This window comes from Nicotiana sylvestris, chromosome 8, assembly GCF_000393655.2.
Source record: "Nicotiana sylvestris chromosome 8, ASM39365v2, whole genome shotgun sequence".
NCBI lineage: Eukaryota > Viridiplantae > Streptophyta > Magnoliopsida > Solanales > Solanaceae > Nicotiana > Nicotiana sylvestris.
The window spans coordinates 213,461,869-213,476,421 of record NC_091064.1 but is presented as its reverse complement, the minus strand read 5'-3'; the positions used below and the strand labels follow the sequence as shown (position 1 = coordinate 213,476,421).

Here is a 14,553-nt window from a genome sequence, read left to right as displayed (position 1 = left end):
TTTCACATCGTAATGCTATATTGAGGTGACTTGCACACCGGATAACGGGCGTGGGGTAGAGCACCATTGGGGATTGTGACTTGGTCCGTCCCGAGAGATGTTTGTACCGTGTTTTTTCTAGTTGAACTAAATTGAGAATCGTCCTTACTTAGATTTAATTGTTACATTTGGGCTTCTTGCCAATTATTTGAATCCTTTAGGGATTGATATCACTACTTTCACATATTTTGCATATCATTTGACCTCAGTCCAAGGTTTTAAATACTGTTTTGCAAACTCAGTTTAAAAACTTAAATGATATTTCGGGCTGAGAACTACTGTTTTACAAATGCCCAAGGGGCTTATGATGGTTTCGGGACTGAGCATGGATTGGGCTGCGCGCCGCAGCAGTATTACATTGATATTGAGGCTGAGAGCCTGGTTGAGTACATTTATATTGAGGCCAAGAGCCTGGTTTATTATACTGAGATTGATATGAGGCCGAGGGCCTAGATTTGATGCCACGAGATGGCTTGATATTGCGCTTGGGCTGTAGGAGCCCCTCCGGAGTCTGTACACACCCCCAGTGAGCGCCGTCGACGATAAATAAATGGATGACTCGGGCTGCAAGCCGAAGTGGGTACTAGAGTGTACCATCATATGCATTGCATTGCACTCATGCATTTGTTTTTATCTGTTATACATGTCTCAGTATTTGGTACTCTGACTTAATTGACTTGTTGCTTCACTATTTGTTGTTCTAAACTGTCAGTTATAGTTTACTTTGTCTTTTTCCATGATTTCTTATTCTCAGCCTTTATTTATATTTATTACTCACTAGGTCGGAGTACTCACATTACTCCCTACACCTTGCATGCAGATCCAGGTACACCACAGGCTAAGTGAGGAATTGTTTAGCTGAGCAGGCAGTATCCGGGAGTATTGAGGTAGTTGCATGGAGTTCGCAGCCTTTATCTCTCCCCTCTATCTCTATATTTTATTTTGTATTTTTCCTAGACAGACTTGTAATAGGTGGATATTCTGTATTAGAGGCTCATATTCGTGACACCGGATTCTGTTGGGTTATGGTGTGGTATTTTAATTGAACTTCCGTTGATTTTATTATTAATTATACACTTGAATGAAATGACTTAGTAAATTCTCTGTAATATTTATCTATAATCTGAATAAGAATTTGGGACAATGTTGTTGAATGGTCGGGCTTGCCTAGTAGTGTGTTGGGCGCCATCATAACCGGGGTTGGGGTCGTGACAAGTTGGTATCAGAGCCTAGGTTAATTGGTCTCGCGAGTTATGAGCCGGTTTAGTAGAGTCTCGCGGATCGGTACGGAGACGTCTGTATTTATACTCGAGAGGCTGCAGAACCTTTAGGAAAACTTCATATTCTTGAAATTCTTGTCGTGCGACTTTGTTGATCCGAACACTAAAAAGAAAATTTTCTATCATTCTATTCTCTCGCAGATGGCGAGGACTCGTGCTACTAGACGAGGTGGACGACCACCAGTGCCACCCATTGATGCCACCAGAGGCCGTGGATGCGGTCATGGGCGTGGCAGAGGTAGAGTAGTGCGGACAGCACCTGTTAATCCACCAATTGCCCCAGTTCCAGATCAGGCTCCAGCTGTTGTACCAGTTTGAGCACCAGCTATGCCTATCGTGATGTCAGGTCTTAAGGAGACGTTGGCTCAAATTTTGATAGTTTGCACTGGCCTAGCTCAGGCGGTCTCAGCCACTACAGCCGCAGCTACTTCACAGGCCAGGGAAGGCACACAGACTCCTGTTAATCACACAGCTGAGCAGGTTGTACAGGGATTGCAGACACCGGAAGCTGTTCCAGCTCAGCCGGTTGCACCAGTTTAGAACTTTGTGGTCCCAGCTATGCCAGACGATGAGCAGCGTCGTCTCGAGAGATTTGGTAGGCTCCAGCCTCCGACATTCAGCGGTGCAGAGGGCGAGGATGCCCAGGGTTTTCTTGACAAGTGTCAGTGTATGCTTCGCACCACAGGGATTTTGGAGTCGAGTGGTGTATCTTTTACTACATTTCAGTTCCAGGGAGCTGCATTTACCTGGTGGGAAGATTTTGAGAGGTGTAGACCTGTTGGTGCAGCGCCCCTTACTTGGTAGCAATTCTCCACTCTATTTCTGGAGAAGTATGTACCTCAGTCCCGCAGAGAGGAGTTGCGTAGGCAGTTTGAGTGGCTGACTCAAGGAGATATGTCCGTGACTCGGTACGAGATGAGATTTTCACAATTGGCTCGTCATGCTACTTGGATGATTCTGACAGATCGTGAGAGGATCCGGAGATTCGTGGATGGTCTTAACTACCTTCTCTGCATTTTGATGACTAGAGAGAGAGTATTGGGTGCTTCGTTCGAGGAGGTGGTTGACATCGCTCGTGATATTGAGATAGTTCGCCGCAGAGAGAGAGAGAGAGGAGAGGGAGGCCAAGAGGCCTAGAGGTTCAGGCAGTTTCAGTGGTGCTCCGTCTAGGGGCCAGTTCCAGCGTGGTAAAGGTCGTTCCTTCAGACCTCCTCAGCCGGCCCGTCCAGAGTATAGTAGGACATCTTCAGACCGTGGTCATCAGGGATTTCAGCAGGGCCAGTCTTTACTTAACACTCTCCCAACTCAAAGCTCATCCTATGCCCCTTCAGTTCAAGGTTCATTTGTGCTGAGTGCATCGGCTGGTCATTCAGGTGATAGGGGTTCCCTACAGTTCCCTTCTCCAGTACCTGGTAGTTGCTACGAGTGCGGAGAGTTTGGTCATATAAAGAGGCAGTGTCCTCGACTTCGTGGTGGTCAGTTTCAACAGAGGGGCCAACCTTCGTCTTCTTCTCCAGTTTCTTCAGCACCTACCCAACCAGCTAGGGGTGGAGGCCAGGCAGCCAGAGGTCGCCCCAGAGGGGGAGGACGATCAGGCGGTGTCCAGGCTCGTTTCTATGCTATTCTAGGCAGGACAGATACCATTGCGTCAGATGCTGTTATCACAGGTATTATCTCAATCTGCCACACAGATGCCTCTGTCTTATTTGATCCCGAATCCACCTATTCTTATGTGTCCTCATATTTTGCTCATCATTTGGGTATGACCCAAGGGTGTCTTGCTTTACCCGTGCATGTATCTACCCTGGTGGGCAATACCATTATTGTAGACCATGTGTATCGGTCTTGTATTGTGACTATTGGGGGTCTGGAGACCCGAGTTGATTTATTGTTGTTGAGCATGGTAGATTTTGATGTTATTCTGGTCATGGATTGGCTATCTCCGTGTCATGCTATTCTAGACTGTCATGCTAAGACAGTTACTTTGGCTATTCCGGGTGTTCCGAGGATCGAGTGGCATGGTATGACTGATTATGTTCCTAGCAGAGTAATTTCCCTCTTGAAATCCCAGCGTATGGTTGGGAAGGGTTGTCTATCGTATCTAGCTTTTGTGCGAGATGTTGGAGCTGAGACTCCTAGTATTGATTCTGTCCCAGTTGTGAGGGATTTTCCTGATGTATTTCCTGCAGACCTATCGGGCATGCTGCTTGATAGGGATATCGATTTTGGCATTGACTTGGTGACGGGCACCCAGCCCATTTCTATTCTGCCATATCGTATGGCACCAGCAGAGTTGAAAGAATTGAAGGAGCAGCTTCAGGAGCTCCTAGACAAGGGGTTCATTCGGCCTAGTGTGTCACCGTGGGGTGCGCTAGTTCTATTTGTGAAGAAGAAAGATGGAACAATGAGAATGTTCATTGACTACATGCAGTTAAATAAGGTAACAGTGAAGAACAAGTATCCTTTACCTCGCATTGATGACTTATTTGATCAGCTTCAGGGAGCGAGGGTGTTTTCAAAAATTGATCTCCGTTCGGGCTATCACCAGTTAAAAATTAGGGACTCGGATATTCTTAAGACAGCTTTCAGGACTAGATATGGTCACTATGAGTTTCTAGTCATGTCTTTCGAGTTGACCAATGCCCCAGCAGTGTTCATGCATTTGATGAATAGTGTATTTCGGCCTTATCTGGATTCTTTTGTTATTGTATTTATTGATGACATTCTGGTGTACTCGCGTAGCCAGGAGGAGCACTCCAAGCATTTGCGTGTGGTGTTGCAGAGATTGAGGGAGGAGAAGCTTTATGCAAAATTCTCCAAATGTGAATTTTGGCTAAGTTCTGTGGCATTCTTGGGACACATAGTGTCTAGCGAGGGTATTCAGGTTGATCCAAAGAAGATAGAAGCAGTGCAGAGTTGGTCGAGACCGTCCTCAGCCGCAGAGATCCGTAGTTTTCTCGGATTAGCAGGCTATTATCGCCAGTTTGTTCGGGGTTTTCATCCATTGCGTCGCCCTTGAACAAGTTTACTCATAAAGGTGCTCCATTTGTATGGTCAGACAAGTGTGAGGAGAGCTTTCAGGAGCTCAAGACAGTTTTGACCACAACTCCAGTATTGGTTTTACCATCAGCTACATGTTCATATACTGTACATTGTGATGCTTCAAGAGTTGGGATTGGCTGTGTGTTGATGCAGGAGGGTAGAGTTATTGCTTATGTTTCTTGTCAGTTAAAGCCCTATGAGAAGAACTACCATGTTCATGACTTAGAGTTGGCTGCTATAGTTCATGCCTTAAAGATTTGGAGACACTATTTATATGGCGTATCTTGCGAGGTATTCACTGATCATCGCAGTCTTCAGCATTTGTTTAAGCATAAAGACCTTAATTTGAGGCAGCGGAGGTGGCTTGAGTTGCTAAAAGATTATGACATCATTGTTTTGTATCATCCGGAAAAGGCCAATGTAGTGGCAGATGCCTTGAGCCGAAAGGCAGTCAGTATGGGGAGTTTGGCGTACATTCCAGTTGGGGAGAGGCCCTTTGCATTTGATGTTCAAACCTTGGCTAATCGGTTTGTAAGACTGGACATTTCTGAGCCCAGTCGGGTGTTGGCCTGTGTGGTTTCTCGGTCTTCCTTATATGATCGCATCAGAGAATGCCAGTATGATAATCTGCATTTGCTTGTCCTTAAGGACAGAGTTCAGCATGATGATGCCAGAAATGTGACTATAGATGATGATGGCATATTGAGGATGCAGGGTCGTATCTGTGTGCCCAATGTAGATGGGCTTAGAGAGTTAATTTTGGAGGAGATCCACAGCTCGCGGTATTCTATTCATTCGGGTGCCACGAAGATGTATCAGGACTTGAGACAGTACTATTGGTGGAGAAGAATGAAGAAAGATATTGTAAGTTATGTAGCTCGGTGTCTCAACTGTCAGCAGGTGAAATATGAGCATCTGAAATCGGGTGGTTTGCTTCAGCGGATGATTATCCCAGAATGGAAGTGGGAGAGAGTTACCATGGATTTTGTGAGTGGTCTTCCTCGGACTTTGAAGAAATTTGATTCTATTTGGGTGATTATGGATCAGCTGACCAAGTCCGCGCACTTCATTCCGGTGTGTACTACTTATTCTTCGGAGCGGTTAGCAGGGATATTTATCCGAGAGATTGTGCGATTGCACGGTGTTCCGGTTTCCATTATCTCAGATAGATGTATTCAGTTTACTTCCCAGTTTTGGGGGACTTTTCAGCGAGAGTTGGGTACCCAGGTGGAGTTGAGCACATCATTTCATCCTCAGACGGACGGACAGTCTGAGCGTACTATTCAGATATTGGAGGATATGTTGCGTGCCCGTGTGATTGATTTCGGAGGTTCTTGGGATGAGTTTCTGCTGCTTGCAGAGTTTGGCTACAATAACAGTTATCAGTCCAGCATTTAGATGGCACCGTATGAGGAAAGACTTCGTATAGCGCAGTCGCGTTAGAAGAGTTATGCGGACCGGAAAGTTCGAGATGTGTCCTACATGGTTGGTGAGAAGGTCTTGCTGAAGGTTTCGCCCATGAAGGGTGTTATGAGATTTGGAAATAAAGGAAAGTTGAGTCCACGATTCATAGGACCTTTTGAGGTACTTAGGAGGATTGGGGAGGTGGCCTATATGCTTGCTTTGCCACCCAGATTGTCGAGTGTGCATCCGGTATTTCATGTCTCTATGCTCCGGAAGTATGTTGGGGACCCGTCCCATGTTTTGGATTTCAGCACGGTTCAGTTGGATGGTGATTTGACCTTTGATGTGGAGCCAGTGGCTATTTTGGGTCGTCAAGTTCGAAAATTGAGGTCAAAGGATATATCTTCTGTAAAATGCAGTGGAGAGGTCGTCCCGTGGAGGAAGATACCTGGGAGACCAAGCGGGAGATGCGGAGCAGATATCCTCACCTGTTTGAGGCTCTAGGTTTGTTTCTTGACCCGCTCGAGGACGAGCGTTTGTTTAAGTTGGGGAGGATGTGACGACCCAACCCGTCATCTCATGAGTTACCGCCCTGTTTTCCCCATTTCCTATTTCTTTATGCTTCATTATCAGTGTTGGGTGTGAACGAGTTGATTCGGAAAGGTTTTGAAAGGAATTGAGACACTTAGTCTCTTTTAACAAGGCTTAAGTTGAAAAAGTCAACCGGATGTTGACTTATGAGTTAGAGGGCTCGTATGTGAATTCTGACGGTTCAGTTAGCTCCGGGAGATGATTTGTGACTTAGGAGTATGATTGGAAGTAATTTTGGAGGTCCGGTGTAGAATTAGGCTTGAATTGGCGAAGTTAGTATTTTGGGAAATTCCGGTTGATAGGTGAGATTTTCATCCGAGGGTCAGAATGGAATTCCGAGAGTTGTTGTAGCTTTGTTATGTCATTTTTGATGTGTGTGCAAAATTTCAGGTCATTCGGACGTGATTTGGTTGGCTTTTTGATCGAATGCGTGTTTTGGAAGTTTTAAAAGAACTTAGGCTTGAATTCGATGTAATTCGATGATTTTAGTGTTAGTTGAAGTGTTTTGATGATTGGAGCAAGTTTGGATGATGTTTTAAGACATGTTGGCATATTTGGTTAGAGTCCCGAGGGGCTCGGGTGAGTTTCGGAATGGTTTCGGACCATTTTTAGGCCAATTTAACTTGCTGGATTTTTGACAACAAAGTTCGAAAATTCTGATGCGAGGAGGCTAATTTGGAAGCTTATATCTCAAAATATATATGGAATCGGAAAATGTATAAAACATAAAAGTTGTAGCCCTTGTATTCTAGTTTTCAGAAATTGAAACTATTCATTATTTGGATATTTGTACAGAAAGTTATAATCGATTGAGTAAGGGCTAGTAAAGCTGTTTTGAAATTTCCCAGAAATTTCTGATGCGAGGAGGCTAATTTGGAAGCTTATATCTCGAAATACATATGGAATCAGAAACTGTATAAAACATGAAAGTTGTAGCCCTTGTATTCTAGTTTCCAGAAATGTAAACCATTTGGCATTCAGATATTTGTACGGAAAGTTATGATTGATTGAATATGGCTGGTAAAGCTGTCTCTGGTGGACTTTTAGTGACGCGGCCCACACGGGCGAATTTTGAGTGCAATTTCGGATTTTTAATGGAAAGTGTAGAATTCCATATGGAATTAATTCCAATAATATTTATTGATTGAATCGAATAATTGTGGCTAGATTCGAGGCATTCGGAGTTCGATTTGAGAGGAAAAGGCATTGTGGAGTAGTATTTTGCTCGGGTTTTTGCTAATTTCGAGAATTTTGGTATTTTTCGATTGTTTTGATTGGGCTTTGTTCCCTTATCATATTATGACATATTCGTTCTGATTTTGGATAGATTCTACGCACGTGGAGGCCAATTCGAAGGGCAAAGGCGTCGCGAGCTAAAGAAGTAGTCGGTTCGAGGTGAGTAATTGATGTAAATGATGTCCTGAGGGTTTGAAACCCCGGAATTTCTCATCGTAATGCTATATTAAGGTGACTTGCACGTCGAATAACGGGCGTGGGGTAGAGCACCATTGGGGATTGTGACGTGGTCTGTCCCGAGAGATGTTTGTACCGTGTTTTCTACTTGAACTAAATTGAGAATCATCCTTACTTAGATTTAATTATTACATTTGGGCTTCTTGCCAATTATTTGAATCCTTCAGGGATTGATATCACTGCTTTCGCATATTTTGCATATCATTTGACCTCAGTCCAAGGTTTTAAATACTGTTTTGCAAACTCAGCCATCTTTCTAAGATTTAAAAACTTAAATGATATTTCTAAATGATATTTCGGGCTGAGAACTACTGTTTTACAAATGCCCAAGGGGTTTATGATGGTTTCTGGACTGAGCATGGATCGGGCTGCGCGCCGCAGCAGTATTACATTGATATTGAGGCTGAGAGCCTGGTTGACTACATTGATATTGAGGCTGAGAGCCTGGTTGATTATACTGAGATTGATATGAGGCCGAGGGCCTAGATTTGATGCCACGAGATGGCTTGATATTGTGCTTGGGCTGTAGGAGCCCCTCCGGAGTCTGTACACACCCCTAGTGAGCGCAGTCGACGATAAATAAATGGATAGCTCGAGTTGCACGCCGCAGTGGGTACTAAAGTGTACCATCATATGCATTGCATTGCACTCATGCATTTGTTTTTATCTGTTATACCTGTCTCGGTATTTGGTACTCTGACTTAATTGACTTGTTGCTTCACTATTTGTTGTTCTAAACTGCCAGTTATAGTTTACTTTGTATTTTTCCATGATTTCTTATTCTCAGCCTTTATTTATGTTTATTACTTACTGGGTCGGAGTACTCACATTACTCCTTGCAGCTTGCGTGCAGATCCAGGTACACCACAGGCTAAGTGAGGAATTGTTTAGCTTAGCAGGCAGTATCCGAGAGTATTGAGGTAGTTGCATGTCGTTCGCAGCCTTGATCTCTCCCTCTATCTCTATCTTTTATTCCGTATTTTTCCTAGACAGACTTGTAATAGGTGGATATTCTGTATTAGAGGCTCATATTCATGACACCGAATTCTGTTGGGCTATGGTGTGATATTTTAATTGAACTTCCGCAGATTTTATTATTAATTATACACTTGAATGAAATGACTTAGTAAATTCTCTGTGATATTTGTCTATAATCTGAATAAGAATTTGGGATAATGTTGTTTAATGGTCGGGCTTGCCTAGCAGTGTGTTGGGCGCCATCATGACCGGGGTTGGGGTCGTGACATTTCCCTTCCTTGATAAGCATGCTTTCAATTTGTGCTAGTCTTGCAAGTCTTGATTATGGTAGAGAGATACATGCAAAGTTAATCAAAACCGACTGTGATGATGATGTGTATGTCTCGTCTGTATTAATCCCAACGTACATTAAATGCGGTGATTTCATCAAGGCAAAAAAATAAATTTTGACGGATTTTCTCCTGAAGATGTAGTCATGTGGAATTCCATTATAACTAGTTATGCTCAAAATGGTTTAGGAGATGAAGCTCTAGAAGTGCTCAGAGAAATGTGTTCTTTAGGTGTTACCCCAGGTATGTTAAGGCTATCCCTTGTTTCTTTTGGTATGATCCATACGATACAGACGAAACGAGCAAGTGCACAACTTCCATAAATGACTCTATTCATAGATATATTAGAGGTGACTATGTTATTGAATTTCCATGTGTCCTATTATTTTATCACCTGTTTGTCGGTTTCAGAATATACGCAAGTTGAAAATGTTTACTTCGTTATATTACTCAAAGACATAATGGTCTTATAACATTCTGAAAGATTTTATTAAAGTACTTCTCATACATTAAATTCATGTACATTGACCCATGACCAGATGACATTATATACGTGTATATATGTATATTATATGTATATGGGATATGAAAAAAGGTTACGGCGTTATATACGCAACACCACCTGATCAACTGGTATACATTGATGATTTGCCCACAGTGGCCGAGAAGATATGATGGGATGCCCTTAGAAGCGTGATGATGTTATAGCGTTATATACGCGTATATATATGTATATGGGATATGGGAAAGGTTATGACTTTATATACGTACCACCACTTGATCAGTTGGTATACGTCGATGATTTGCGCACAATGGCCGAGAAGATATGATGGGATGCCCTCAGAGGCTTGATGGTGTTATGTACGTACAGACCTATGCATTACATGACATTTATACCCATATCCATGACACTATAACATAATCTACAGAGCTATCTAAACTTGCAGGTTGAGTTTTTTACACCATGTGTTCTTCCATGCTCTTTATATATTTATTTACATGTCTAACATACTCAGTACATTATTCGTACTGACGTTCTTTTGTTGGGGACGCTGCATGCATGCCTGCAGGTATTGAAAATCAGTTTGACGAGATTGCCATTTAGCGAAGGATCGGTAAGACTCCACCTCATTTGGAGTGCAGCCGAGTCTATGAGTCATCATGTTTTTAGGTTAAAGTTTTGCTACAGACATATGGGTAGGCCGGTACCCTGTCCCATTTGATTTCATATAATCGTAGAGGCTTTGTAGACACAGGTTTATTTTGTACAGTATGTCAGATGCCTTGACGGCCCATATGTGTCCATCTTTTAAGAAAAATGGTTCACTGATATAATGTTGTCCACTTACAATTGGACATTACGAGTTGTGGCCATGTTGGCCCATGATAGTTACAAAAGGAATAAATGAGTTTTAGACTGGTTTGCTTGGGCGAGTGCAGCATCGGGTGTCAGCCATGCCTCCCCATGTTCGTGGCGTGACAAAGTGGTATTAGAGCGGGTCGTGTCCAATGGAGTCTTCAAAGCTGTGCCTAGTAGAGTCTCATTTATGGGTGTGTTGTGCGCCACATTTATAAATGAGAGTCTGTATGGCATATAGGAAATGTCACCCTTCTTTTGTTTTCAGATCGTGCCATAGGGCTGAGTTAAAAGAAGTTAGTATAAAGCTTTTGCCAGAGTTTGTATGCACCAGAGGTGCAAGTATTATAGTAGAGATTTAAGGCTTAATTTCCAACTATGTTGAAGAGAGGTTATGAGAGGGACAGAAAATACAATGTGAGATTGAAAAGTAAGTAAGTTAAAGGTGAAGAAGATACGAGATACTCGAGTACAAAAGGTTGTGAAAAGGAAAGACTTCAGATATAGTTTGGTTTTTAAGTTTAATTTACAGAGGGAACTCTAGTGAAAATTTTGTAAATCTGTAAGAGTTAACATTCGAGGACGAACGTTCTAAAGGGAGGAAGGATGTTACACCCCGTAAGTTTAACAACCTTGATACCGTTATATATATATATATATTTGATATGATATTTTGAGTGGAACATTTTTATAAAGAAAAAAAAATGGTTTAAAAAATATGATTTTATATAGTTATCAATATTACTACTTTCAAATATATTTTAAATTATACACATAATATGAGAAATATAAATTATTTTCTCACAAGAAAAAAAGGTAATCTTTTTACCATTTTAAGAATTAAGCGTACAAAATTTTTTACTCTTTATATAAGATTAGGAAAATTAGAAGTTAAGAAAATATGTGCCTTTTTTTAACCTGGATATTTTAAGAAAATAATAATATATGTATTAATTTTATATGGTACCACAAGACCACGATAGTAAAGTATATTATAGTAAGGTGTATAAAGTGTATTAAAGGTAGGTAGTATTTTAAGTAATTTGAGATAATTTTTAATTACGTGGGTAATTTATTAATTATCGGGTAACGGGTCATTGCCTAATTAATTAAATCAATGTTTTGGATAATCTCACCCCCCCCCCACATGGCAGCCATATAAGATTAGTTAAGATGACTCTTAAAGTCATATTAGTATGTGGCAAAGTCTTAGTCTTCCATTTAATAAAGAAGAGTCAAAAGATGGTGTAATAAGAATTTAGTGACTCTTATGTCCATGGTTCTGGTGCCATTAGTAAGGGTACTTATGGGTGGTAAATAAATGTTTGAAAAAATAAAAAGAACAGATGCCTATTACCAGTCATGTGATCTAAGCTTCCTAAATAGAAATGAAGAGCTTTTGAGGCATGTATTTTAGTTACTGGAATTGGATAGACCGGGGAGGTTTCTAATGTAAGGATGATGTTTGATTATTTAAAAGAGAAGGATGATGCAACATGGAGTGCAATGATCAAGGTTTATGAAAGGAAAGTATATGAGTTAGAGGCGCTGGAATTGTTTCAACGAATGCAAGTTGTAGGATTTCGGCCAAATTTCCCTTCCTTGATAAGCATGCTTTCAATTTGTGCTAGTCTTGCAAGTCTTGATTATGGTATAGAGATACATGCAAAGTTAATCAAAACCGACTGTGATGATGATGTGTATGTCTCGTCTGTATTAATCACAATGTACATTAAATGCGGTGATTTCGTCAACGCAAAAAAAAATTATTTTGACGAATTTTCTCCTAAAGATGTAGTCATGTGGAATTCCATTATAACTGGTTATGCTCAACATGGTTTAGGAGATGAAGCTCTAGAAGTTCTCAGAGAAATGTGTTCTTTAGGTATTACCTCAAGTATGTTAAGGCTATCCATTGTTTCTTTTGGTATGATCCATACGATACATACGAAACGAGCAAGTGCACAACTTCCATAAATGACTATATTCATAAAAATATTAGAGGTGCCTATGTTATTAAATTTCCATGTGTCCTATTATTTTATCATCTGTTCATGGGTTTCAGAAAAATACGTAAGTTGAAAAAGTTTACTTCGGTATATTACTCAAAGACATAATGGTCTTATAACATTCTGAAAGATTTTATTAACGTACTTCTCATGCATTACATTCATGTACATTGACCCATGACCAGATGGCGTTATATACACATATATATGTATATTATATGTATATGGGATATGAAAAAAGTTTACGGCGTTATATACGCACTACCACCTGATCAGCTAGTATACATTGATGATTTGCCCACAGTGGCCGAGAAGATATGATGGAATGCCCTCAGAGGCGTGATGATGTTATGGCATTATATATGCGTATATATATGTATATATATATATATATATATATACGTATATGGGATATGGGAAATGTTATGGCTTTATATACGTACCACCACTTGATCAGTTGGTATACGTTGATGATTTCCCCACAATGGCCGAGAAGATATGATGGGATGTCATCAGAGGCTTGATGGTGTTATGTGAGTATAGACCTATGCATTACATGACATTTATACGCATATGCAGGACACTATAACATAATCTACAGAGCTATCCAAACTTGCAGGTTGAGTCTTTTACTCCATGTTTCTTCCATGCTCTTTATATATTTATTTACATGTCTTACATACTCAGTACATTATTCGTACAGACGTCCTTTTGTTGGGGACGCTGCATTCATGCCTGCACGTATAGATAATCAGTTTGACGAGCCCTCATAGTAGACGAGATTGGCATTCAGCGAAGGATCGGTAAGACTCCACCTCATTTGGAGTGCAGCCGAGTCTATGAGTCATCATGTTTTTAGGTTAAAGTTTTGCTACAGACATATGGGTAGGCCGGTACCCTGTCCCATTTGATTTCATATAATTGTAGAGGCTTTGTAGACACAGGTTTATTATGTACAGTATGTCAGAGGTCTTGACGGCCCATATGTGTCCATCTTTTAAGAAAAATGGTTCACTGATATAATGTTGTCCACTTACAATTGGACATTACGAGTTGTGGTCATGTTGGCCCATGATAGTTACAAAATGAATAAACGAGTTTTAGAGTGGTTTGCTCGGGCCAGTGCGCCATCGGGTGCCAGCCACGCCTCCCCAGGTTCGGGGCGTGACAAAGTGGTATTAGAGCGGGTCGTGTCCTATGGAGTCTACAAAGCCGTGCCTAGTAGAGTCTGACTTATGGGTGTGTTGCGCGCCACATTTATAATTGAGAGGTTATATGGCATATAGGAAATGTCACCCTTCTTTTGTTTCCAGATCGTGCCATAGAACTGAGTTGTAAGAAGTTAGTATAAAGCTTTTGCCAGATTTTGTATGCACCAGAGGTGCAAGTATTACAGTAGAGATTTAAGGCGTAATTTTCACCTATGTTGAAGAGAGGTTATGAGAGGGACAGAACATACAATGTCAGATTGAAAAGTAAGTAAGTTAAAGGTGAAGAAAATACGAGATACTCGAGTACAAAAAGTTGTGAAAAGTCAAGACTTCAGATATAGTTTGGGTTTTAAGTTTAATTTACAGAGAAAACCCTAGTGAAAATTTTGTAAATCCGTAAGAGTTAACATTCAAGAACGAACGTTCTAAAGGGAGGAAGGATGTTACAATCCGTAAGTTTAACAACCTTGATATATATATATATATATATATATATATGATATTTTGAGTGGAACATTTTTATAAAGAAAAAAAATCTCTTAAAAATTATGATTTTATATAGTTATCAATATTACTACTTTCGAATATGTTTTAAATTATACACATAATATGAGAAATATAAATTATTTTTCTCACAAGAAAAGAAGGTTATCTTTTTACCATTTTAAGAATTAAGCTTACAAAAACTTTTTACTCTTTATATAAGATTAGGAAAATTAGAAGTTAAGAAAATATGTGCCTTTTTTTAACCTGGATATTTTAATAAAATAATAATGTATGTATTAATTTTATATGGTACCACATGACCACGATAGTAAAGTATATTATAGTAAGGTGTAT

At 40.6% G+C, this 14,553-nt stretch overlaps 1 pseudogene; it reads left to right on the top strand.

The window, feature by feature from the left end:
- Positions 1–1,877: 1,877 nt before the first annotated feature.
- On the top strand, positions 1,878–6,325 carry LOC138876323 (uncharacterized; annotated as a pseudogene).
- Positions 6,326–14,553: the final 8,228 nt, after the last annotated feature.